At 44.8% G+C, this 23,195-nt stretch overlaps 1 protein-coding gene across 2 annotated transcripts in view; it reads right to left on the bottom strand.

Annotated features, from left to right (window-relative positions):
- The window catches only part of TPST1 (tyrosylprotein sulfotransferase 1), a 144,543-nt gene extending 131,299 nt beyond the window's left edge, over window positions 1-13,244 (bottom strand). Inside the window, exon 1 of one of the 2 annotated variants that reach the window (XM_062180393.1) lies at window positions 13,071-13,244. The gene's annotated coding sequence lies outside the window, so the exon portion shown is untranslated. The remainder of the gene's footprint in view (window positions 1-13,070) is intronic. The other variant, XM_062180392.1, reaches the window with a different exon arrangement.
- Between the last annotated feature and the right edge of the window lie 9,951 nt (window positions 13,245-23,195).

Genomic DNA, 23,195 nt, shown 5'->3' with positions numbered 1-23,195 from the left:
CATTTCCATTTAAAAATTAAGTTTATATTAACTTAACCAGATTTTTAAAAATTTTTCCTCAGAGGCTAAATTATCACCAGGGGAAAATAAAAAATACAATAAAAAATAATTAAAATATATACTGGAAAATATTTCTTTTTTTTTTTTTTTTTTTTTTTGACAGGCAGAGTGGACAGTGAGAGAGAGAGAGTCAGAGAGAAAGGTCTTCCATTGCCATTGGTTCACTCTCCAATGGCCGCCGCGGTTGGCGCGCTGCGGCCGGCGCACCGCGCTGATCCGATGGCAGGAGCCAGGTGCCTATCCTGGTCTCCCATGGGGTGCAGGGCCCAAGCATTTGAGCCATCCTCCACTGCACTCCCTAGCCACAGCAGAGAGCTGGCCTGGAAGAGGGGCAGCCAGGACAGAACCGGCGCCCCGACCGGGACTAGAACCCGGTGTGCCAGCGCCGCAAGGCGGAGGATTAGCCTAGTGAGCCGCGGCGCCGGCCTATACTGGAAAATATTTAACACAAACGTAGTACAGAAGAATATAGAATCAAAAAAGAGTTAAAACATACAGAAAACAAATAACAAAACTACCGTTACTAATGTACAAGTATGAGTAAATATAAATGTAAATTAAAGTAATTAAATTAAATGAAAATTAAAACAAATGCAAATGGATTAAAAATTGTCAATTGTCAGGGACTGAGAATGGATCAAAACAACTGAAAAACATGATATATGCTTTTTATAAGACTCAAAGGCCAAACAGGCTTAAAGAAAAAATTTTTACATGCAAATAGCCACACAATGACTCTGGAGTGTCTATACACTATTAGATTCAATGCCATTTTATGGCAAAACATGTTACTAAAGACAAAAAAAAAAAGTACATAAAGTACATAAGAGGGCAAATCTATCATTTCATCAAAAAGATGTAATAGTTATAAACCAATATGTAACTAACAATAGGTTTCCAAAATACATGAAGCAAAAACTGACAGAAGTGAGAAATAGACAACTCAACAATAACAGTTGGAGACTTCAATATCCCATTTCAATACTGGATAAAACAACTAGATAAATAAGGAAACAAGAAAATAGAAGCCTTGAACAGGCCTACAAATGAAGTAGATCTTACAAACATCTATAAAATCTTTCAGGTAACAACAGTAGAACACATTCTGGTTTTTTTTTTTCATTGTTTTATCATTTTAATTTTGTTTTATTTCATAAGTGTGAATTTACAAAGTGCAACTTTCGTATTGTTGTGGCTAAGCCCACATGGAACATTCTCTAGAATACACCATGTGCACACCTCAGAAAAATTCCCAATAGACTGAAGCCATACAAAGTATTTTATCTAACCACAATAATATAAAATTAGAAAATAACAGAAAAAAGTTTGCAATATTCACAAATACATGCAAATTAAATAACACTCTCCTAAAAAAGCAATGAGCCAATGATGAAATTATAAGGGAAGTTACCAAATACTTTGAGATGAAAACATAAAATACCAAAAGCAGTGCTAGATTCACTGCTGTAAACACCTATATCAAAAGATTACAAATCAGCGGCCGGCGCCGTGGCTCAACAGGCTAATCCTCCGCCTTGCGGCGCCGGCACACCGGGTTCTAGTCCCGGTCGGGGCACCGATCCTGTCCCGGCTGCCCCTCTTCCAGGCCAGCTCTCTGCTGTGGCCCGGGAAGGCAGTGGAGGATGGCCCAAGTGTTTGGGCTCTGCACCCCATGGGAGACCAGGAGAAGCACCTGGCTCCTGCCATCGGAACAGCGCGGTGCGCCGGCCGCAGCGCGCTACCGCGGCGGCCATTGGAGGGTGAATCAATGGCAAAAGGAAGACCTTTCTCTCTGTCTCTCTCTCACTGTCCACTCTGCCTGTCAAAAATAAAAAAAATAAATAAATAAATAAAAAATAAAAAAATAATAAAAAAAGATTACAAATCAGCAATCTAACTTCCTTAAGAAATTAGAAAAAGAAGAGCAAACTAACCTAGAGTCAGCAGAAGGAATGAATTAAGACTACAATGAAAGAAACAGACTAGAAGGACAATAGAGAAAAATCAACAAAGCCAAATGTTGGTTCTTTGAAAAGATCAAAATGCTGACAATCCTTTAGTGGGACTGACAAAAAACAAAAGAGGGAAGATTCAAATGGCAAAAACCAATAATGAAAAAAGAGACATAAATACCAGCCTTATAGAAATAAAAATTATTTTAAACAACTGCAATCCACAAAATCTTATAAGAGATGAAATAAATTCCTAAAAGACACAAATTACCAAAATTGATTCAAGAAGAAATTAAAAAATCTGAATAGACCTGTAACAAGTAACCAGACTGAATTAGTAACCAAACACTTCCCATAAAGAAAATTACAGGGCCAGATAGATTCACTGGTGAATTCTACCAAACATTAAAGAATTAACATCAATTCTTAAAAAAAACTCTTCAAAACTCCAAAGAGGAGGAAATACTTTTAAACTCATAATATGAGGCTAGTTTTACCTTGATTCCAAAATCAAATAAAAGACACTCAAAAAAAAAAAAAAAAGCCTACAGACCAAAATTTATTATTACAAATTCAATATCGTCAACAAAAATATTAGCAAACCAAACCAACAACATACTAAGAATCACATACCATGAATAGGGGTGATTTAACCCTGGAATGCAAGATTAGTTCAATACAAATATTACTGCCGGGCCGGCGCTGTGGCACAGCAGGTTAATGCCCTGGCCTGAAGTGCCGGCATCTCATATGGGTGCCAGTTCAAGACCCGGCTGCTCCACTTCCAATCCAGCTCTCTGCTATGGCCTGGGAAAGCAGTAAAGATGGCCCAAGTCCTTGGGCCCCTGCACCCATGTGGGAGACCGGGAAGAAGCTCCTGGCTCCTGGCTTCAGATCCGTGCAGCTCCGGCTGTTGCGGCCAATTGGGGAGTGAACCAGTGGATGGAAGACCTCTCTCTCTACCTCTCTACCTCTCTACCTCTCTCTCTCTCTCTCTCTCTCTCTCTCACTCCGCCTCTCATCTCTCTGTGTAACTCTGACTTATAAATAAATAAGTAAATCTTTAAAAAAAAAAACACACACACACACAATGAATAAACTAGAAACAGAAGGAAACATCATCAATCTTTCAAAGGCATCCTAGAAAATGCACAGAGTAGTGCTGGTGCTGCTGCCTGCATTGCCGACATCCATATATGGGCATCAGTTCAAGTTCGGCTGTTCCATTTCCTATCTAGCTCTCTGCTATGGCCTGGGAAAGCGGTGGAAGATGGCCCAAGTCCTTGGGTCCCTGCACGTGACTGGGAGACCAGGAAAATGTTCCCGGCTCTTGGCTTCGGATCAGCCCAGCTCTAGCCGTTGTACACAAGAAAAATAAATTATAAGATTGGAAAGAAGTGAACACTATCCTACATATATAATCCTATTAAATCATTAAAGAAACCATCAGAACTATTAAATGAGTTTACTATGGTTGCAAAATATAAGATCAATATAAGAAATTCAGTTGTATTTCTAAATGCTAGCAGCTACAACACAAAAATGTCAATAAAAAATTTTCATTTACAAAAGCACCAAGATACTCATCAAAAAATAAAATATGAAGGAAAACTAGCAAAAAAGTATAAAATTCATACACTGAAAGCTAGAAAACATTAATGAAAGAAATTAAGGGGGCCAGAATTCTGGCACAGCAGGAAAAGCCACCGCCTGTGATGCTAGGTGCTGATTTGGGTCCTGGTTCAGGTCCCGGCTGCTCCACTTCTGATCCAGCTTCCTGCTAACAGCCTGAGAAAAGCAGCAGAAGGTGGCCCAAGTGTTTGAGCCCCTGCACCCACAGGGAAACCCAGATGAAGCTCCTGGCTTTTGGCTTCAGCCTGACCCAGGCTGGCCACTGTGGATGAAACTAGTGGATGGAAGGTATTTTTTCTTGCTCTCACTCTCTGTGTAACTCTTTCAAAATAAATAAATTTTTTTTTAAAAAATGAAATTAAGATCTAAATAAATAAAAAGATATCCTATGATCACAGATTAGAAGACTAAATACTACTAAAATGGCAATATTCTCTGATGTGATCTAAAGACTAATGCAATTCTTATCAAACTTCCAACTCGACAAAAAAAAAAAAAATAGATAAATTGGCTTCACCAAAGTTAAAACCTCTGTGAATCAAAGAATATCAGCAAAAAAGTCTGCTAAAGGATCTAGAGACCAGACTCTACTCAAATAAAGAAATCTTAGGGGCTGGTGCTGTGGCATAGCAGGTAAAGCAGCCGCCTGCAGTGCCGGCATCCCATATGGGCACCGGTTCAAGTCCCGGCTGCTCCACTTCTAATCCAGCTCTCTGCCACAGCCTGGAAGAGCAATAAAAGATGGCTCAAGTTCTTGGGCCCCTGTACCCATGTGAGAGACCCAGAGGAGGCTCCTGGCTCCTGGCTGGCTCCTGGCTCCTGGCTTCAGATCAACACAGCTCAGTCATTAAGATCATCTAGGGAGTGAACCACTGGATGGAAGATCTCTCTTTCTCTATCTCTGCCCCTCTGTAACTCTGCCTTTCAAATAAATAAATAAATATTTTTAAAAAAGAAAAGAAAAATCTTACAACTCAGCAATAAAAAGATAACTCAATTAAAAACTGGGCAAAAAACATACATTTCTACAAAGATATACAATGGCCAAAAGACACATGGAAAAATGCTTAAGCCATTAGAGAAACAGAAATCAAAAACTACAGTAAAATGCTACTTTATATCCACTATGATGGCTAGAATCAAAAAGTCAGACAATAACAAATGTCAGGTAGGATGTGGACAAACTAGAACTTTATCCACTGCTGCTGGAAATGTAAAATGGTAAAGCCACCTTGCAAACATTGTCTTGCAATTCCTCTGAATGTTAAATATACATTCCAGAGTTGCCATCTGACTTAGTAATGCTATCACCAGGTATACACTCCAAAGAAAGGAAAATAAGTCCACAGAAAAACCTGTACATGAATGTTCATGACAGCCTTTTTCATAACAATGTGAAAAAAAGCAAATACCCACCAAGTGAGTAATGAATGAATAAAATATGGTATATCCATATAATAGAATATTATTTGATGGGGTCTGCGCTGTGGCGTAGCGGGTAAAGCTGCCACCTGCAATGCCAGCATCCCATATGGGCACCAGTTCAAGACCCAGCTGCTCCACTTCCAATCCAGCTCTCTGCTATGGCCTGGGAAAGCAGTAGAAGATGCCCCAAGGCCTTGGACCCTGCACCCATGTGGAAGACCCAGAAGCAGCTCCTGGCTCCTGGCTTTGGATAGGCGCAGCTCCGGCCTTTGTGGCCAATTGGGGAGTGAACCAATGGATGGAAGACCTCCCTCTCTCTCTCCCCTTCTCTGTGTAACTCTGTCTTTCAAATAAATAAGTAAATCTTTAAAAAAAATAGATTATTTGGTAATAAAAAGAAATTAAAGAGAGAGGTTGGCCGGCGCCGTGGCTTCACAGGCTAATCCCCCGCCTTGCGGCGCCGGCACACCGGGTTCTAGTCCCGGTTGGGGCACCGATTCTATCCAGGTTGCTCCTCTTCCAGGCCAGCTCTCTGCTATGGCCCGGGAAGGCAGTGGAGGATGGCCCAAGTGCTTGGGCCCTGCACCCGCATGGGAGACCAGGAGAAGCACCTGGCTCCTAGCTTCGGATCAGCGAGATGCGCTGGTTGCAGCGGCCATTGGGGGGTGAACCAACGGCAAAACGGAAGACCTATCTCTCTGTCTCTCTCTCTCACTATCCACTCTGCCTGTCAAAAAAAAAAAAGAGAGAGAGAGAGAGAGGATGGTTAACAGGGTCCGGTCATACTGGAGGAATAACTTCTAATGTTCCGTGGCACAGTAGTGTAACTGTGGTTGACAACACTTAAGTATTTCAAAATATCTACAAGAAAAACTTTGAATGTTCAACAAAAAGAAATGATAAATGCCTAAATAAACAGACATGCCAATTATCCTCATCTATTCATTGCACATTGGATATATGTATTGAAATGTCCACTGAACCCACAAATAATATAATTACTTTGCATCAATTTTAAAAAACTGTTTTAAAAAAAAAATAAATGAAATACTGATACATGCCACAGCATGAAAGAACTCTGAAAACATTGTGCTGCATGAGAAAAGCCAGAAGGGCAATATATTATATGATTCTGTTTAAATGATGTGTCTGGAACAGATATTCCTACTCTATAATATACACCTACAGAGACAGAAAATAGACTAGTGGTTGCCTAGGGATGGAAGGAATGAGGAGGAGAGTTGAGAGCGATGGCTAAGGAATATGTGGTATGGTTCTTTGTGGGGTAGGAAGTTTCTTTTGGGGTAGTGAAAAGGATCTAAAATTGGTTGCAGTAATGAATGAGCAACTCTGGGAAAATATTCAAAGAAAATGGGTTTTACACTTTAAATGTAACAATAAGTGTATGATAATGTAAACTGCATTTCAATAAAACTGCTACAGAAAAAAGTACATTGGAAAACTAAAACTTAAAGTAGATACCTATGAAAATAGAAGACTAAAATTAAGATCCATAGTTCTTCATATAATATCCAAAATGTCCAGCATACATCATACCCAGAACTTAGAGTATCACAATTTGAATGAGAAAATACAATTAACAAATGTGTTGGAATTATTTGACAAGGATTTTAAAGCAGCCATCCTGCTTTAACAAGCAATTACAATATATCCTTCAAACAAACAAAAAACCAGAAAATCTCACCAAATGGAAGATAGAAAAAAGAAACAAATGGAAATTATGAAATTGAAAAACACAGTAACCAAAATAAGCAAATACATTACAATAACCAAAAACTCACTGGGTGGTCTCTATAGCAGAATGAACATAAGAGAGGAAAGAACCAGTGAACTTGAAATGGGAAGTAGAAAAACAGGAATTACTCAATCTAAACAACAGGGAAACAAAAAAGAGAAGTGTTTCATACCCTGTGGACAATAACAAAAAAAAAAAAAATCTAACATTCCCATTATCACAGTGGTATCAAAAGAGGTGAGAGTGCTACTGAAAAATAATTCTAGGGAATGGCTGAAAACTTCTCAAATTTGGTTCAAGAAGGTAAGAAAACTTCAAATAGGATAAACCTAAAGAAATTCATGCAGTCGAGATACTTCATAATTAAATTTCTGAAAATTGAAGACAAAGAAAAAACTCGTTAAAGTAGCTAAGGAGAAATGACAGGTAGAGGTATAAAATACTGAGAGATATAGGCCGGCGCCGTGGCTCACTAGGCTAACCCTCCGCCTTGCGGCGCCGGCACACCGGGTTCTAGTCCCGGTCGGGGCACCGATCCTGTCCTGGTTGCCCCTCTTCCAGGCCAGCTCTCTGCTGTGGCCAGGGAGTGCAGTGGAGGATGGCCCAAGTGCTTGGGCCCTGCACCCCATGGGAGACCAGGATAAGTACCTGGCTCCTGCCATCGGATCAGCGCGGTGCGCCGGCCGCAGCACACCTACCGCGGCGGCCATTGGAGGGTGAACCAACGGCAAAAGGAAGACCTTTCTCTCTGTCTCTCTCTCACTGTCCACTCTGCCTGTCAAAAATAAAAAAAAAATAAGAAAAAATAAAAAAATAAAAAAAAAATACTGAGAGATATTAAGCAGACAAAAATAAATGGAAAGACATCCATAATCATGGATTATATGAATTAATATTGTTAAATTGCTCACACTATCCAAATGTGTCTATAGATTAATGGGATTCCTATCAAAAATTCTGGAGGCATTTTTAGCAGAAATGAAAATGAAAAACAATCCTAAAATTTATATGGAACCACAATACAGCACCTTCATAACCAAAATGATCTTGAAAATGAAGAAAACTACAAGTATCACACTTCATGAATTCAAAATATCTTGAAAAGCTGCAGCACATAAAACTGCATGCATTTTATGAGATAACATATTACTAATTTACATTATAGTCAAATGCTTAATGTTCCACTAAATAAAGAGTCCAACAAATAAAAAGTAAAAAAAGACATAGTTCAGCAGAAAAATAAGCAAGGGCTTTAAATAACAATCATTTGGAAAAGATGTCCAACTTCATTCACATAAAGTGAAAAAAAGGGGGAAGAAGTATTGATTATTATGTACAGTTATCCTTAATTTTAAAAATACAAAGAAAAAAATCATACTGTACCCCATAAATGTATATATATTTTGTGTTGATTAAAAAAAATTTTAAAACTTACCAAAAAAAAAATCCTGGTTGCAAAGCTCTACCCACAGAAGAGAGAAAGTAGAGAAAGCTATATAAACAAGTAAATGCAACAATTAAGAGGTATTTTGGCAATAGAGATCAACAGAAAGATAACTGGTAGGAAATGTGGGAAGGCCTTACTGCAGGAATACCATAAGCATGCATAATCTGTAAGTGGCTAAGAGGGTAAAGGGTATTCCATGGAGAAAGAAAAACACAAAAAAAGGCATATAGGCAAGATTGGGTAACAATGTATACGGATTTTATATGGCTACAGCCAAAAGCAATGCATGCAGCAAAACACAAAGCCTGAGATGGGAACAAATCAGACTTGCAAGAGCTTCCTGGGTTGAAGAGGTGTCTGGAAACAGCCACCTCTCATCATGCTTTTTCAGCCTTTCCAAATTACCAGTTCTTATCCAAATGCACTGAGATATCATGTAACTCTCTACATGTTATTCCCTCTTCCCCAAAATGCCTGTTTCTCCTTACTTTCCCTTGTCTAGATTCAATTCTTCTGATAACTTAATTAGTTTACTAAGCACCTACCATGTGTCCTACACTCTGCTCTAAACTGGAGATACAATAAGATATGACACAGTCCCTTTCCTTAAAGAGTACACTAATTAGGGCCTGGCACTGTGGCGTAGTAGGCTAAGCCTCCACCTGCAGCGTCAGCATCCCATATGGGCGCTGCTTCAAGTCCTGGCTGCTCCTCTTCCTATCCAGCTCTCTGCTAGTGGCCTGCAAAAGCAGCAGAAGATGCCCCAAGTGCTTGGGCCCCTGTACCCACGTGGGAGACCAGGAAGAAGCTCCTGGCTCCTGGCTTCAGATCAGCTCAGCTCCTGCCATTGCAGCCATTTGGGGAGTGAACCATCAGATGGAAGATCTTTCTTCCTGTCTCTCCCTCTCTCTGTAACTCTGCCTCTGAAATAAATAAATAAATCTTAAAAAAAAAAAAAATGCACTAATTAGTGAGAAAACAAGAAAGCAGATCATCATAAACAGTGTGAAAACAGGATGGAAGTATGCAAATACAAGCCACCTAACCCAAACTGAGGTGGGAAGAGTAGTCAAAAACAGTGGACTAAAACCTTTCCCCACCCCCCCCAGGAGAGGATTCCTAGGGCACCCTGTAGTTATCTCTGTCACAGGGTCCATATCACAGTCTTGATCACACAGTAGTGAATGGTCTACAATGGTGCTTTACAAAGTTCACACAGTGGTAGGGATGTAGTGCACCAGGCTGATCATCTGCTTGGGATGACTACGGGAGTGCCAGTTCGAGTCCTGGACACTCCACTTCTCATGCATCCTGGGAATGGCCCACATACTTAGATTCCTGCCTCCCACATAGGAGACCCAGATGAAGTTCCTGGCTTCTATCTTTGGCCTGGCCCAGCCCTGGCTGTTGTAGCCATTTTGGGGCACGAAGCAGCAGATGGAAGATCTCTCTATCCTTCTCTCTCTCCCTCGGCCCCTCTGCCTTTCAAGTAAATGGGAGCAGATAAACTTTAAAAAAAAAAAAAAAAAAAAAAGTCATGGAATTAAGTTTATTTTGGTGCAAAAAAGTTTTAAAATTATATACCTGAAAGGTCTTCAAAAAGTTCATGAAGGGCACAGTGTGTGACATAGCAGGTAAAACCACCACCTTTGATACCAACAGCTGCTCCACTTCCAATCCAGCTCCCTGTTAATGGCCCAAGTACTTTGGTTTTTGCACCCATGTGGCAGACACAGAAGAAGCTCGTGGCTCCTGGTATCAGCCTGGCCCAGCCCTGTTTGTTGTGGCTATTTGGGGAGTGAACCAGCTGATGGACGATCTCCCTCTCTCTGTCTCTCTCGCTCTCTCTCTCCAAAATTCTGACTCTCAAATAAATTTAAAAAAAAAAATCTAAAATTTTTTTAATAAAATCTATTTTCTTACAAACTTCCTGATGTACCCTTCTATTTTCTTAACTACTTTCTAGTCTGGATCACGAAGGCCCAGGATGAGGTCGAGTCCATGCTACAGAAGGTGTGGTAAGCCAGGTCATCACACTGTTTGGGAGTTGACAGAATGTTTTAAGGAAACAAATGACATGATCAGATTGATATTTTAGAAATGGAACCAATCCCAGCAATGGTGTGAAGAACTGGACCAGAGTACAGGTCTCAGAGGCAAGGAATCCCATGAGGTGGTTCTGACTGTTTTCAGAAAAAAAATAAATAAATAAATAACCAAGTTCTAAACCAATCTTCTGGCAATGAGGAAAGAAAATGATTTAAGGTAGCAACAATAGATCTATAATAGACTTAATGTGAGTGAGAAGGAAAGAAAACAATTCTAAAGTTTCTAGGATAAAAATCTTAAAATAGGTAGAACATATGTCTATACACTTGCATCGGCTATAGGTAGAGGGAAGATGAAGGTAAAGATGGCCACTTTTGAAGTACCAGGTATCCATGTATAGCTATCCAGTACAGATGGAAATCGGGACCTGAAGTTCAAGAGAAACGGAGATAGAATGCACATCTTTGAAAGCCATAAATATAGAAGTGCTATTTGATCCATAAGAGGAATAATCACACTGGGGCCAGTGTTGTAGCACAGTGGGTTAAGCCACCACTTGGGATGCTGGCATCTCACACTGAGGTACTGGTTCTAGCCCTGGCTTCTCATGCCCCAGATCCTGCTAATGGCTGAGCAAAGCAGTGGAAGATGGCCAACATACTTGGGCTCCTGCCATGCACGTGGGAGACCAGGATGGAGTTTGGAGCTCCTGCTTTTGCCTGGACCAGCCCTGGCTGTTGCAGCCATTTGGGGAGTGAACCAGCAGATGGAAGACTTCTCACTGACTCTCTCTTGCTCTCTCTGTCACTCTTCCTGTCAAATAAATAAATCTTTAATCAAAAAAAAAAAATAATCACAGGAAATCAGAGAGAGAACAGGGAAAAGGACAAAAATGAAACCCTAAGGAATGCCACATCAATCTGAGAAGGAAAAAAAAGGAAGCTTCAGGGAAGGATTTTTGTTTTGTTTTGAATGGTGGAAACCTAAGCATGTAAACATGTATGAGAATGGTCGAAGGAACCTGAGAAAGGCAGACTGTCTTTCTCTCAGATTAAGGGAGGGGGGGGGAGGAGGTAAGAAATCAGATAGGTCCAGGCAGACAAAAATGGCAGATCCTTAGGCACTCAGAGTTGAGGCAAAATCAGCAGAAAAAAGGGAAGAGGAGGACAAAGGATCAGAGAAGAATGGCAAAGATACACACATATAAGCAGCCATGGAGGTTTCCACGGCTCTCTGGGCAGCGCAGACCAAATTGGAACATGGAAGTTCAGAACAGCTCCCAGCAGCTCAGTGACACGACTTTCCCCAGCCTTCCCTGACCGATTTGTCCAGGCTTGAGACCAACAGAGCAAATGTGGCAAGAAGAGCACAGGGCCAGAACAATGCTTTTATCATTCAAAAAGAGTCAGATTTATTCTCTTTTAAAAAATGACTATAGTTATTTCCTTTGATAGAGTGCTGGAACCAGAAAGGGTGGATAATTCTTCTTACACTCAGAGAACTTGTCAGGACTTTGACTCCTAAGCATATCTGGTCTCTTCAGCATCTGATTCCAAGAAATCCAAACGTGATTCTTCCCGGCTCTTAAAAGATCAAAATTTACTGCAGCTCCCTGGACTATCCAACTAATAGATTAAAAACATGCAACAGTGCTTACACACAATGTTACTTCAGCTAGGAGGTTAAGGCGCATTCTTCCCTAAAAGAAAGGCTGGGTAAATACTGTAGATTGGGGAGGAGGGTGGTAATTAAATTGCAAAGTTCGCAGAACAGTGGCCTACAAATCCTCTGAAAGGCAATTAACATAACACAACACAGGACACAGAGAGAGCTGAGTTCCGCTTCTTCTCAATCTATGCAGTAAGTAATTGACAATTAAATCCCTTCTACCGTCTCCTGCATCATTCTTCTGATACTGGACTTCTCGCTACCACCGTCTGGGTACAAAAGGCCTGGGAGAAGAAGGAAAAAGCCTAACATGTGTGAGCACCCATCACGTGCCTGGCCTACTGTGTGCCAGTCTGTGGGCAAGGCACTTCAGATCCTATAGGTGCTGCTTATTTAAGGACTAATTAAGATGTTAAAGCTATATAGGTTGTGACATTCAGGAGAGGAAGTGGAAAGGAAAGGAACAAGAATTAGCGAAGGTGGCCGATGCAAAGTGAGGGGAGAGGTGGCGAGTTGGGAAAGGAAAGAGTCTGGGGAGAGAAAGCACAAAACCCAAAGACACCCCCCCTCCCCGGGAGCAGATGGCTGAAATGCAGATTTGAAGGCTTGGGGTGGCGGGTGAGCTTGGCGAAGCGAAGCCCAGAGAGAGGTGAGGGCAAACATCGATGCCGGCGGGACGGGGGGGGGGGGGGGGGTCTCACCCTGGGAAGAAGCCCCGAAAGACCGCGGGGCTGGGACGCGCTATCAGCCCCGCGAAAAGGAAGGGGAAGGCGGAGAGGGGAGAGCGAAGGGAGGTCGACCACGGCCGGGGCAAGGCGGGCGACAGCCAAGCCCGATCGGGGGAAACGCTGGCCATGGGGGAAGGGGTGTGGGACCCGGGGCCGAACGGGCCAGAACCGGGGGCGCCGAGCTTGGGCTGGGGTGGGGGGGACGGGGTTGGACAACTGCCGGGGAGACGAGCGGGCAGGGAGGCGACGTGCGGCCGAGGGATGCCAGAACGCAGCCGGCCGGGGAGCCGGGTGGGCGGCGGCGAGAGGGCAGCGTGGCTGGGATGACGCTCCGAGCGCGCAGTCCGCCTTACCTGGGATGGGTGAGGAGCCGCCGCGCCGCCTCGCCGGCATCCTGGGTTCCGCTGCTTCTCCCACGGTTCTAGGTGAGGGCCATTCCGCCCGCCCCCGGGAGCCCGCCCTCACCACCAAGCGCCAGCCGCTGCCAGCCCGGCCCGGCCCCGCGGAGCAGCGCAGCCGCCACCCGCGCCCGCGGCCGCCTCAGCAGCGACTCCCGCTGTCGCCGCCTCAGCGCCGGCCGCCAGCCTCCTGGGCAGCTGGGGGATCACACGCGTGCCGCGATTGGCTGACAGACGCTCGGCCGGACGATGTGTCGGCCTCTCTGATTGGTGGACTGCGGCAGGCCGCCCACAGAGGGAGGTGCGGCTTGGAATTGCGCTGGTCCAGGAGGCGTGTGGAGGCTGGGGTCTGACGTCGCGGCCCCGCCTGCGCCCCCGCCGCCCAGCTAGAGCGCGCTTAGGGAGGGGGCTGCCCCCAATCCAGCTGACTGTCTGGGTAGGTTGTTGCCGGGGCAACTGTACGCGTGGCCCAGCTGGAGGGGACTCGGCTGCAGGTGGGGATACTCACACCCCCAACCCCAGGATGTGGGTTTCCCAGAAGGCTCCATCCAAGGAGATCCTGGGACAGGACCAGAAAATAAGCTTTTCCAGGAAATCCCCTCCTCTGTCCACCGCCTCAAGTACCACCCTCTGCTTGGGGCTTTTGGGGGAGCGACTTTCCTCTCTTGGGAAACTCTCAAATGCAAACAGCAAGTTCACACAATATTCCATTCGGCACGAAAATGTAAATGAGTGATAGTGGACTCCCTCCAGATAATAGGACTGGGGAACCAATTACTTGGGAAAGAAAAAAAAGAAGTGAAAACTATGAAAGGGGAAAAAGGCAAAGAGAAAAGAAAGATTGAGAAGGGGGCTGGAAATTCACAACTGGAAATTAATCATTCACTTTTACACTTCCTGCCTGAGGGCACAGACACCCCCAGCTTTGGTGGAAGCAGTTATTTCAACTCTTCTAACATGGAATGGAGAAGGCTGTTCAGAATTTCTGTTCAACCACCTTGGCACCAGTTTTGCTTTCTGTACAATGAGGTGTCCTATGCACTCTGGAGAGTTGAGAGTTACTGTAAAAAGAAGAGGTCCACACCAAAACTTCTACAGGGATGCTTAAAGCAGCATCACTCTTAAAAACCAAAGTAGTCACAAACAACAGCAAAAATCTAGATGTCCATCAGCTGATTAACGGATAAGCAAAATGTGGCCCATCCATACTCAGCTATAAAAAGGAATGCATGTTACAGTGTAGGTGAGTCTTGAAAAATACTACACTCAGGGCTGGTTTTATGGCCAAGGGACTAATCTGTAGCTTGCAACACCAGCATCCCACAATAAGAGTGCTGGTTTGAGTGCCTGCTGCTCTGCTTATGATCCAGCTTCCCACTAATGCAGCTCAGAAGAAAGTGGAAGTTGGCCCAAGTACTTGGCCCTCTGCCACCCATGTGGGAGACCAGATGGAGTTCCTGGCAAATCCATGGGGGCAGAAAGATTGGTCGATTCCTTGAGCTGGCTGGATTAAAGAAAAATGGGAGGGGCCAGCGCTGTGGCTCAGTGGGTTAAAGCCCTGGCCTGAAGCTCCAGCATCCCATATGGACACCAGTTCTAGTCCTGGCTGCTCCTCTTCCTATCCAGCTCTCTGCTATGGCCTGGGATGGCAGTGGAAGATGGCCCAAGTCCTTGGGCCCCTGCACCCACGTGGGAGACCTAGAGGAAGCTCCTGGCTCCTGGCTTTGGATGGGTGCTGCTCTGGCCGTTGCAGCCATCTGGGGAGTGAACCAGCAGATGGAAGACCTCTCTCTGTGTTTCTCCACCTCTCTCTGTAACTCTTTCAAATACATAAAATAAATCTTAAGAAAAAGAAGAAAAAAAGGGACAGCTAATGAGTAGGGGTTTCTTTTGAGCTGATGAAAATATTCCAAATTGATTCATTGTGGTGATGGTTTCACAGCTTTGTGAATGTACTAAAAGTAATTAAATTGTACACTTTAAATAGGTGACTTGTGAGGTAGTCAAGCAACAATTCAAGAAAGCTGCTATTAAAAAAAATAAAAAGATTACAAGAGATAATAAACCCAGAAAGCCCTAAGTCTAAGATTAAAGGTGTGTTATATCTACCTTTATTTTTATCTTTAGTCTCTTGTCAAAATCTTGTAAGCAATATGACCTGAGGAACTTTAAAGAAATACCTATCGTGATAGTTCTTTTTGGAAATTTTAAATCAAATGAAGATGATTTGGCTTCCTCCAAGCTGGTGATGGGCAGCAGAGTGGACTAGTCAGATTATAAAGCTCATCCAAAGAAAACGAGAAGAGTTAGCAGGGAGCGGAGCGGGGAAGAGAAAAACCCGCTGCAAGGCTACTGTACACCCAAGGACAGTCCTCAAAGTCATTTCACCAGTATTTTAACAGTGAGGGTCAAGTCCTCACTACTTCCTACATTTCAAACCCCCTGCAAAAGAGAGCTCACTGTAACCTGAATAATGTAGACACCACTACAGACACCACTGCCGGTACACAGCCCCTGCCAGCCTCTCTCCACAAAGCAGCAATGCAGATCTCTGAAATGACACCCCCACCCCGCACTGCCAAGAAAATCTTTCACCCACCTATCAAACCTGGGGAAAAAAAATTGAGTAAATACTTGAGACCAGGTGAGAAGCCTGGCACTTGTCCTTCTCGCACTTATTAAATGGCAAGAACAAATTCCAGACATGAGAATTCAGTGAGAACAGCAACGCAAATCCCTTCAGAAAAATCTATCATGTGGCAGTATATGTCACTGAGGAAGATGGCTTTCGGTGACGCAGGGCCAAAACGCTGGCTGTGGTTGGCACTGTCCAGCCTTGGAGCCAGAAGCAAGGAACAGCTTGATCTGAAGCAAAGATCAGGGCCATTTGGGAACAAGCCGTTCTTGATTTCTAAATACACACCCAAACCTAATAAGAAGAGAGACTCTGGGCCAGCACTGTGGCGTGGGTGGTTGAATCACTGCTTATGAGGCCAGCATCACATATGGACATGGGTTGGAGTCCCCGCTGCTCCATTTCTGATCCAGTTCCCTGCTGCTGGCCTGGGAAGGCAGTGGAGGATGGTTCACGTGCTTGGGTCTCATGTGGGAGACCCAGGTGAAGCTCCTGGTTCCTGGCTTTGGATCAGCTCAGTCCCAATGGTTGCAGCCATTTGGGGAGTGAACCAGTGGATTTAGGATCTCTGCCTCTCCTCTCTCTCTCTCTCTCTCTCTGTCTCTCTGTCTCTCACTCTCTCTGTAACTCTGCCTTTCAAATAAAACAAATTAAAAAAAAAGGACTCATCCAAAATATAGTTAGATAGAAGCAATTAGCTCTGGTGTAGAGTCACTTTAGTCTACGATAATTTATGACATTTCAGAATAACTACAAGAGCCTAAAGTTCCCAACACATGGAAATGATAAATGTTTGAGAAGAGGGAAATGCTAATGACCCTGATTTCATCATCACACATTGTATTCAGGTATCCAGTTATCATACTGTACTCCCATAAATATGTGCAAATAGTCTACATCAATTAAAAACAAAAAAGAGAAAAAGAACAAAAAAGGCTCCAAAATATACTCTTAAGTGAAAGGATCAAATTTTAAAACCATGTATTTAATACACTCATTTGTATTTTTGAAAAGTACACACATACACACATGCTTGGTATTTTCAATCTCTAGAAGGAGGCATAATAAATTGGTTAGCAGTAGCTGTCTCTGGGCAGAAAAATGAAGAACTTGGGCACAGTAGTGAGAATGAGACTTCTTTTCATTATATACTCTTTCATACCTTTTGAAATTTTTACAGTGTGCTCAAATTTACATATTTGAAATGAATAAATACATTTTTAAAAGATTTACTTATTTATTATTTGAAAGAGTTACAGAGAGACAGAGGCAGAAAGAGAGAGAGAGAGAGAAAGGTCTTCTATCTGCTAGTTCACTCCCCAAATGGCCACAACGGCCAAAGCTGGGTCTATCTGGAGCCAGGAGCTTCTTCCAGGTCTCCCATGCAAGTGAAGGGGCCCAAGAACTTTGGCCATCTTCTACTGCTTTCCCAGGCCATAGCAGAGAGCTGGATCGGAAGTAGAGCAGCTGAGACTCAAACTGGCACCCATATGGGATACCAGCATTGCAGGCGGCGGCTTTATCCACTACACCACAGCACCAGCCCCCAGATAAGTACATTTAAAAAAAAAATTTTCCTGCAATATTCACTTTTCATATATAAATGTATAATTCACACAATATTTGCATTTCTTTGTATAATTTTTTTTGACAGGCAGAGTGGACAGTGAGAGAGAGAGAGACAGAGAGAAAGGTCTTCCTTTTCCGTTGGTTCACCCCCCAATGGCCGCTGCGGCCAGCACACTGTGGCTGGCGCACCGCACTGATCCGAAGCCAGGAGCCAGGTGCTTCTCCTGGTCTCCCATGCGGGTGCAGGGCCCAAGGGTTTGGGCCATCCTCCACTGCACTCCCGGGCCACAGCAGAGAGCTGGACTGGAAGAGGGGCAACTGGGACAGAATCCGGCACCCCGACCGGGACTAGAACCCCATGTGCCAGCGCTGCAGGCGGAGGATTAGCCTATTGAGCTGTGGCGCCTGCCCTTTGTATAATTTGATAAGCCTCATATTCAGGCAGGTGTTTGTCGCTGTGTGTAAGATGCCTCTTGGGACACCCACATTCAATAGAAGTGCCTGGGTTCGAGAGTCCTAGCTCCATTTCTGATCTGGTATCCTGCTAATGCATACCCTCAGGTACAGCAGGTGATGGCTCAAGTACTTGGGTCTCTGCAACTCATATGGTAGACCCAAATGGAGTTCCTGGCTCCTGGACCCAGCCTGACTCGGGCCTACCCATTGCAGGCATTTGGGGAAAAAACCAGCAAAAGGAAGATTGAAATCAATCTCTCTCTCTCTGCATTCCAAATACATAAAATACTAATAATAACAAGCCTATTATTCTGATCACTCCCTGTATAGTCTTCCCTCCCCAGCCTTATCTCTTCTAGGTGATCAGCTCAGGTTCAGATAACCTCACCTGAGAGTGTAGACAGCTTTGCCTCTGTTCAAGAGGGAATTCAAAAGGCTCAGAGCCTGTTTCTTCCAAACAGCCTGGGCAGCCCTTGAAGGCTTAAGGAGAAAGGAAATGAACAAGAGCTTGCTGGCATGGCAGTGAGAGCCCGGAAGCCCCTCCAGGCCAACCTCTGCACACTTTCATCTCCTCGAGGGGAAAAGGCCTGGCAGAGAGTAAGTGAGGACTCCATATTACAGCCATCTGCCCTCCTGGAAGGCAAGTCTCTGTGTGCAACCCCCCTATGAACAGGCCAGCTTTGAAGAGAACTGAAAAGGCACCATTGCCCTCTAGCACTTTTTGTTTCTGGGGGAGGAGGAGTTGCTAGGACTCCTTTGCTTTGGATAGGAAAAGAAAATGCAGTAGATCTCCCTTGCAGCACCTGCATTCCGGGAGCTGGCATGGAAAGAGGGTGGTAGTGGAGGTGGGGAATGGCAGGGAGAGGGAGGCCCTCAAAAGGGGAAAATTGGGGAAGAGAATCATGCCAGATCTGACGGTTTTTATTCCCTGTCCCAGCCCAAGGGAGCTGAAAATGAGGGTGCAAGAGCAAGGGCCCCCTTTGCCTTTCAGAGGGTGTGGACATGGCTGTGGAGGCACCTGGAAAACTGCGGTCAAAAGGAAGCTCTCAAGGGCAGAGATGGTGACAGCAGAAGAGAGCCATGTGTGTCTGACCCTCCGTGCTGTTGCCAGCTCAGGGCCTGGCACTGGTTGCATGGATGGACAGGTGATAAATGCTGCAGCTGCCCATACGGGCCACCAGGGCAGGGCAGAGAGGGACTCAGGGAAGAGAACAGGACCCTTGGGTCACTTGGGGTCCTGCAGGAAGGGCAGGGAGACTCTTGGGGATTGCTCCAGAGCCCAGGACTCAAAATGGAGAATTGAGGATTAAACTTTTACTCCACTGAAAGGGATCCCCAAACCCTGGCTAATCTGGGCCAAGGTGAAGCACTTACCTGCAAGCAGCATCCAGGAGCCAATGAGCTGCAGGGAACACCTCACAGATCTCCGGAAGCTTGTGGGACAGAGGAGTTCAGGACAAAAAGAAAATGATGGGACAATTTAAATCAGAAAATAAGCATGCCTCCTCACTGTCCCCACTCCTAGATCCCAGAAAACTGGCCAGGTCAGGCCCCTCAGCCACATCATCATTTTAAAATGAAAACCCAGCCCAGCCTATGAGCAGGCATTTTCCAAATGGCTACAGAATTCCTGCACCTTCCAAAAATACCTCTTCATGTTACTCCTGCCAGGGAGGGAGGGCCACATGCCCAGGCTGGAACTGACCAACAGGGCTTCCTGAGCCCTGGAGCTGCTACCACGTGTTCCACAGACCTCAGATACAGGAAATGCCAGCTGCTCCCCGGGGAACCCCAGCCAAGCCAGCTCCTGGTGCCGAGCCTCAGACTGGGGGCAAAGCATCGTCTAGTTTTACTTCCGACCACAGAGACTACAAGACTTCTAGGAGCCGTTTCCAAACCTAGGACATGTGGGCTCTACCTGGGCAGCAGCTTTGTAGTCCAAGCCAGGCTCTCCACGGTTTTGTGAAGTGGGTGCTCTAGGAGGGTGTCCTGCAGAGGACAGAGCTGGGGAGGCTGGAGGGCAGCCTTCAGAGAAGCCCGCTGGTGATCCTCTGTTTCTTGACCTAGGTGCAATTATCTGGGCTGCTTACTTTGTGAAAATTCATCAAGCTATGTACACACAGGCACTTTGTGTGTGCATTTGTTCTGCTTTATTTAAAAACAAAACAAAATGAGCGGGCATTTGGCTTAGTGGTTAAGAAGTCACTTGGTGGGACTGGCGCTGTGACGTAGGGGGTAAAGCCACTGGCTGAAGTGCCAGCATCTCATATGGGTGCCAGTTCAAGTCCCGGCTGCTCCACTTCCAATCCAGCTCTCTGCTATGGCCTAGGGAAGCAGTAAAAAAATGGCCCAAATCCTTGGGCCCCTGCACCTGCGTGGGAGACCCGGAAGAAGTTCCTGGCTTCAGCTCAGCACAACTCCAGCCATTGCAACCAACTGGGGAGTGAACCAGCAGATGGAAGATCTCTCTCTCTCTCTCTCTCTCTCTCTCCCTCTCTCTCTCTCTCTCTCTCTCTCGCCTTTCCTTCTCTCTCTGTGTAACTCTGACTTTCAAGTGAATAAATAAATCTTTTTTAAAAAATGAGGCGAGCATTTGGCTTCGTGGTTAAGAAGTCACTTTGGGGGCTGGCGCTGTGATGCAGCGGGTGAAGCTGATGCCTGCAGTCCCAGCATCTCATAAGGGATTGGGGAGTGAGCCAGCAGATGGAAGACCTCTCTCTCTCTCTCTCTCTCTCTCTCTCTCTCCCTCCCTCTCTCTCTCTCCCTCTCTCTCCCTCTCCTCTCTCTGTGTAACTCTTTCAAATAAATAAATAAATAAATCTTTTTAAAAAATACTATATGGCTTTTTTTTCCCCCTGCAGATTACAGAGATATAGAACAAAGTGAACAGCATGAAGGAAATCATTCAATCTGCTCCATCTGAACAAGCATTCTGACATCTATTACAGGCCCAGAATAGTGTCGGGTCCTGCAGGGAATAGGCAGGGAGTAAAATACCATCCTCCAGCCCACTGACTTCCCCTGGGATGAAACCAAGGTGGATAACCAGACACACACACAAATTATAAGGATATGAAGTAGGATAGGACAAATATATTTTTTTAAGATCTTCATTTATTTATTTGACAGGTAGAGTTACAGTCGGGGGGGGGGGGGTCTTCCTTCCGTTGGTTCACTCCCCAAGTGGCCACAACGGCTGGAGCTGCACCAACCCGAAGCCAGGAACCAGGAGCTTCTTCCTGGTCTCCCATGCAGGTGCAGGGGCCCAAGCACTTGGGCCATCCTCCACTGCCTTCCCAGGCCACAGCAGAGAGCTGGACTGGAAAAGGAGCAACCAGGATTAGAACCGGCGCCCACATGGGATGCTGGCGCCACAGGCAGAGTATTAACTCAGTGCACCATGGTGCCAGCCCCAGGACAAATATTTTGAAAAAGACAAAAATCATGAGTGGGCGTTGTGGCCCAGTGAGTCAAGTCATTGCTTGGGACTCCCACATCCATTATTGGAGAGCCTGGTTCAAGTTCCGGCTGCTCTGTGCTTTCTAGCCAGCTTCTTGCTGATGCTCCTGAGAGGTAGTGGATGACCGTACAAATATTGGCTTCTTGCCACCCACACGGGAGACCTGAATGGAGTTCCTGGCTCCAGGCTTCGGCCTGGCCCAACTTCTGCTCTGGCAGGCATTTGAGGGAGTGAACCAGTGGGTGAAAGAGCTCTCTTATTCTCTCTCTCCCTCTCCATTACTCTGCTTTTCAAATAAATCAATTAATAGTTTTTTTGAAAAAGAGACATAAATCAAGAGGAAAGATCACAAGAGTCATAGGGTCAGGACCCTTCCCAGAGGAGCTGGCATTTGCTGTATGAGGTGAAGTTTGGTTGAATTTCTCCTGGCAGAGTTGGGTTGAGGAGTGAATTGCAGACAGAAGGATGTGAGTGGACAAAGGGACAGAAGGGGAGGCCAAGAATACACTGAGTGATGAACATGTCATGGGGAGGAAACATTTTTCTTTAATTTTTCTTAGATTCGGTCAGCGAGGTCTTGTTAAATGGTTAAAGTCTCACATCTCTAGCTTCATAGGAGAGGAAAAAAAAAGAGGGAGATTATGCGCTTCTAAGTGCTATAAATTGTGGGAAGGTAATTATATGGGGGAAACCAATGGAAGAGAAGGGTTATTTAGTTAGGTTTGTTAGTCTCATGTGACAGAGTTATCTCTGGGTTGATCTCTTCTTCGTGATATGGGAGAGGTGGACACCTCTACCAATATAAATTTTCTTTAGAAAATGGAAATCTATGCCCTGATTTTAGGGAGAAAGGGGGAGAACAGACACTCCCCATTTGGCCGCAGTGGGCCAAGTTGTGCTGATCTGAAGCCAGGAGCTTCCTCCAGGCCTCCCAAGTGGGTGCAGGGGCCCAAGGACTTGAGCCATCTTCTACTGCTTTCCCAGGCCATAGCAGAGAGCTGGATTGGAAGTGGAGCAGCCAAGACTCAAACCAGTGCCCATATGGGATGCTGGCACTGCAGGCAGCGGCTTTACCCACTATGCCACAGCGTCGGCCCCCATACGGTATTTTAAAAACTTTATTTGGAAAAATATTTAAACATAGAAACAATTGTGCGAGTACAATGAAGTCCACTACAAGTACCCTTCACCAAGTGTCCCACTATTGATTCACCACTTGTTTAACATTTGATAAATAGACAATAGATAGATGATGATCATAGATAGATCTCATTATTGAACCACTTTCTTGTGTTGTGGGAAACTACCAATTGAGACCAGTTTCATGTGTGGTTAAAGAATTCATGAGCGCACTCGGATAGAATGGGCTGAGTTAGATTTATTGAACTTGCTGCAAGGGAGCAGCAGTCAGGCAGAATGGCCAGAGACTCATGGCTGTGACACAGACTGTAATACTAGTAGTGGTAGTCCCTTCTTAGGGTGAGTTTTCCCATGATCCAACAGGTTTTCCCAGCCAGATAATCTGCATTTCTAGGCAGAGCTATGGAGCTTTGCATACCCTTGGTTTAGGGACTTCCCTCAGTCTGCAAAGTGCCCTGGAGAGATCCTCCACATCTTGTGTCCCCTTTCCCCTAAAAACTTTTATTGGCATTTCCCAAAAATAAGGACACTGTCTTATGCGATGAACCTGGAGAAAACTTAACATGTGTATGACACTATTACCTAACATACAATCCATGTTCAAATTTCCCTGATTGTCCCAGTGATGTCCTATCAAGGGCCATGATCCCTTGTAATCAATGTGCTGTGTTTAGTGGTCGTGGGGGCTTCAGTCTCTTTTTGTCTGGAACATGCCCTCACACCTCTCTCTCGTTCTGGAAGTGTGCTAGTTATTTGCCCCAGAAGTGACATTGTATCTTTCTCAGTGCATCGAATCAGGAGCACACAAGGTCAATTTTGT

Source organism: Lepus europaeus, chromosome 21 (genome assembly GCF_033115175.1).
Source record: "Lepus europaeus isolate LE1 chromosome 21, mLepTim1.pri, whole genome shotgun sequence".
NCBI classification, from domain to species: Eukaryota; Metazoa; Chordata; class Mammalia; order Lagomorpha; family Leporidae; genus Lepus; species Lepus europaeus.
This window is presented reverse-complemented; position numbering and strand designations above follow the sequence as displayed.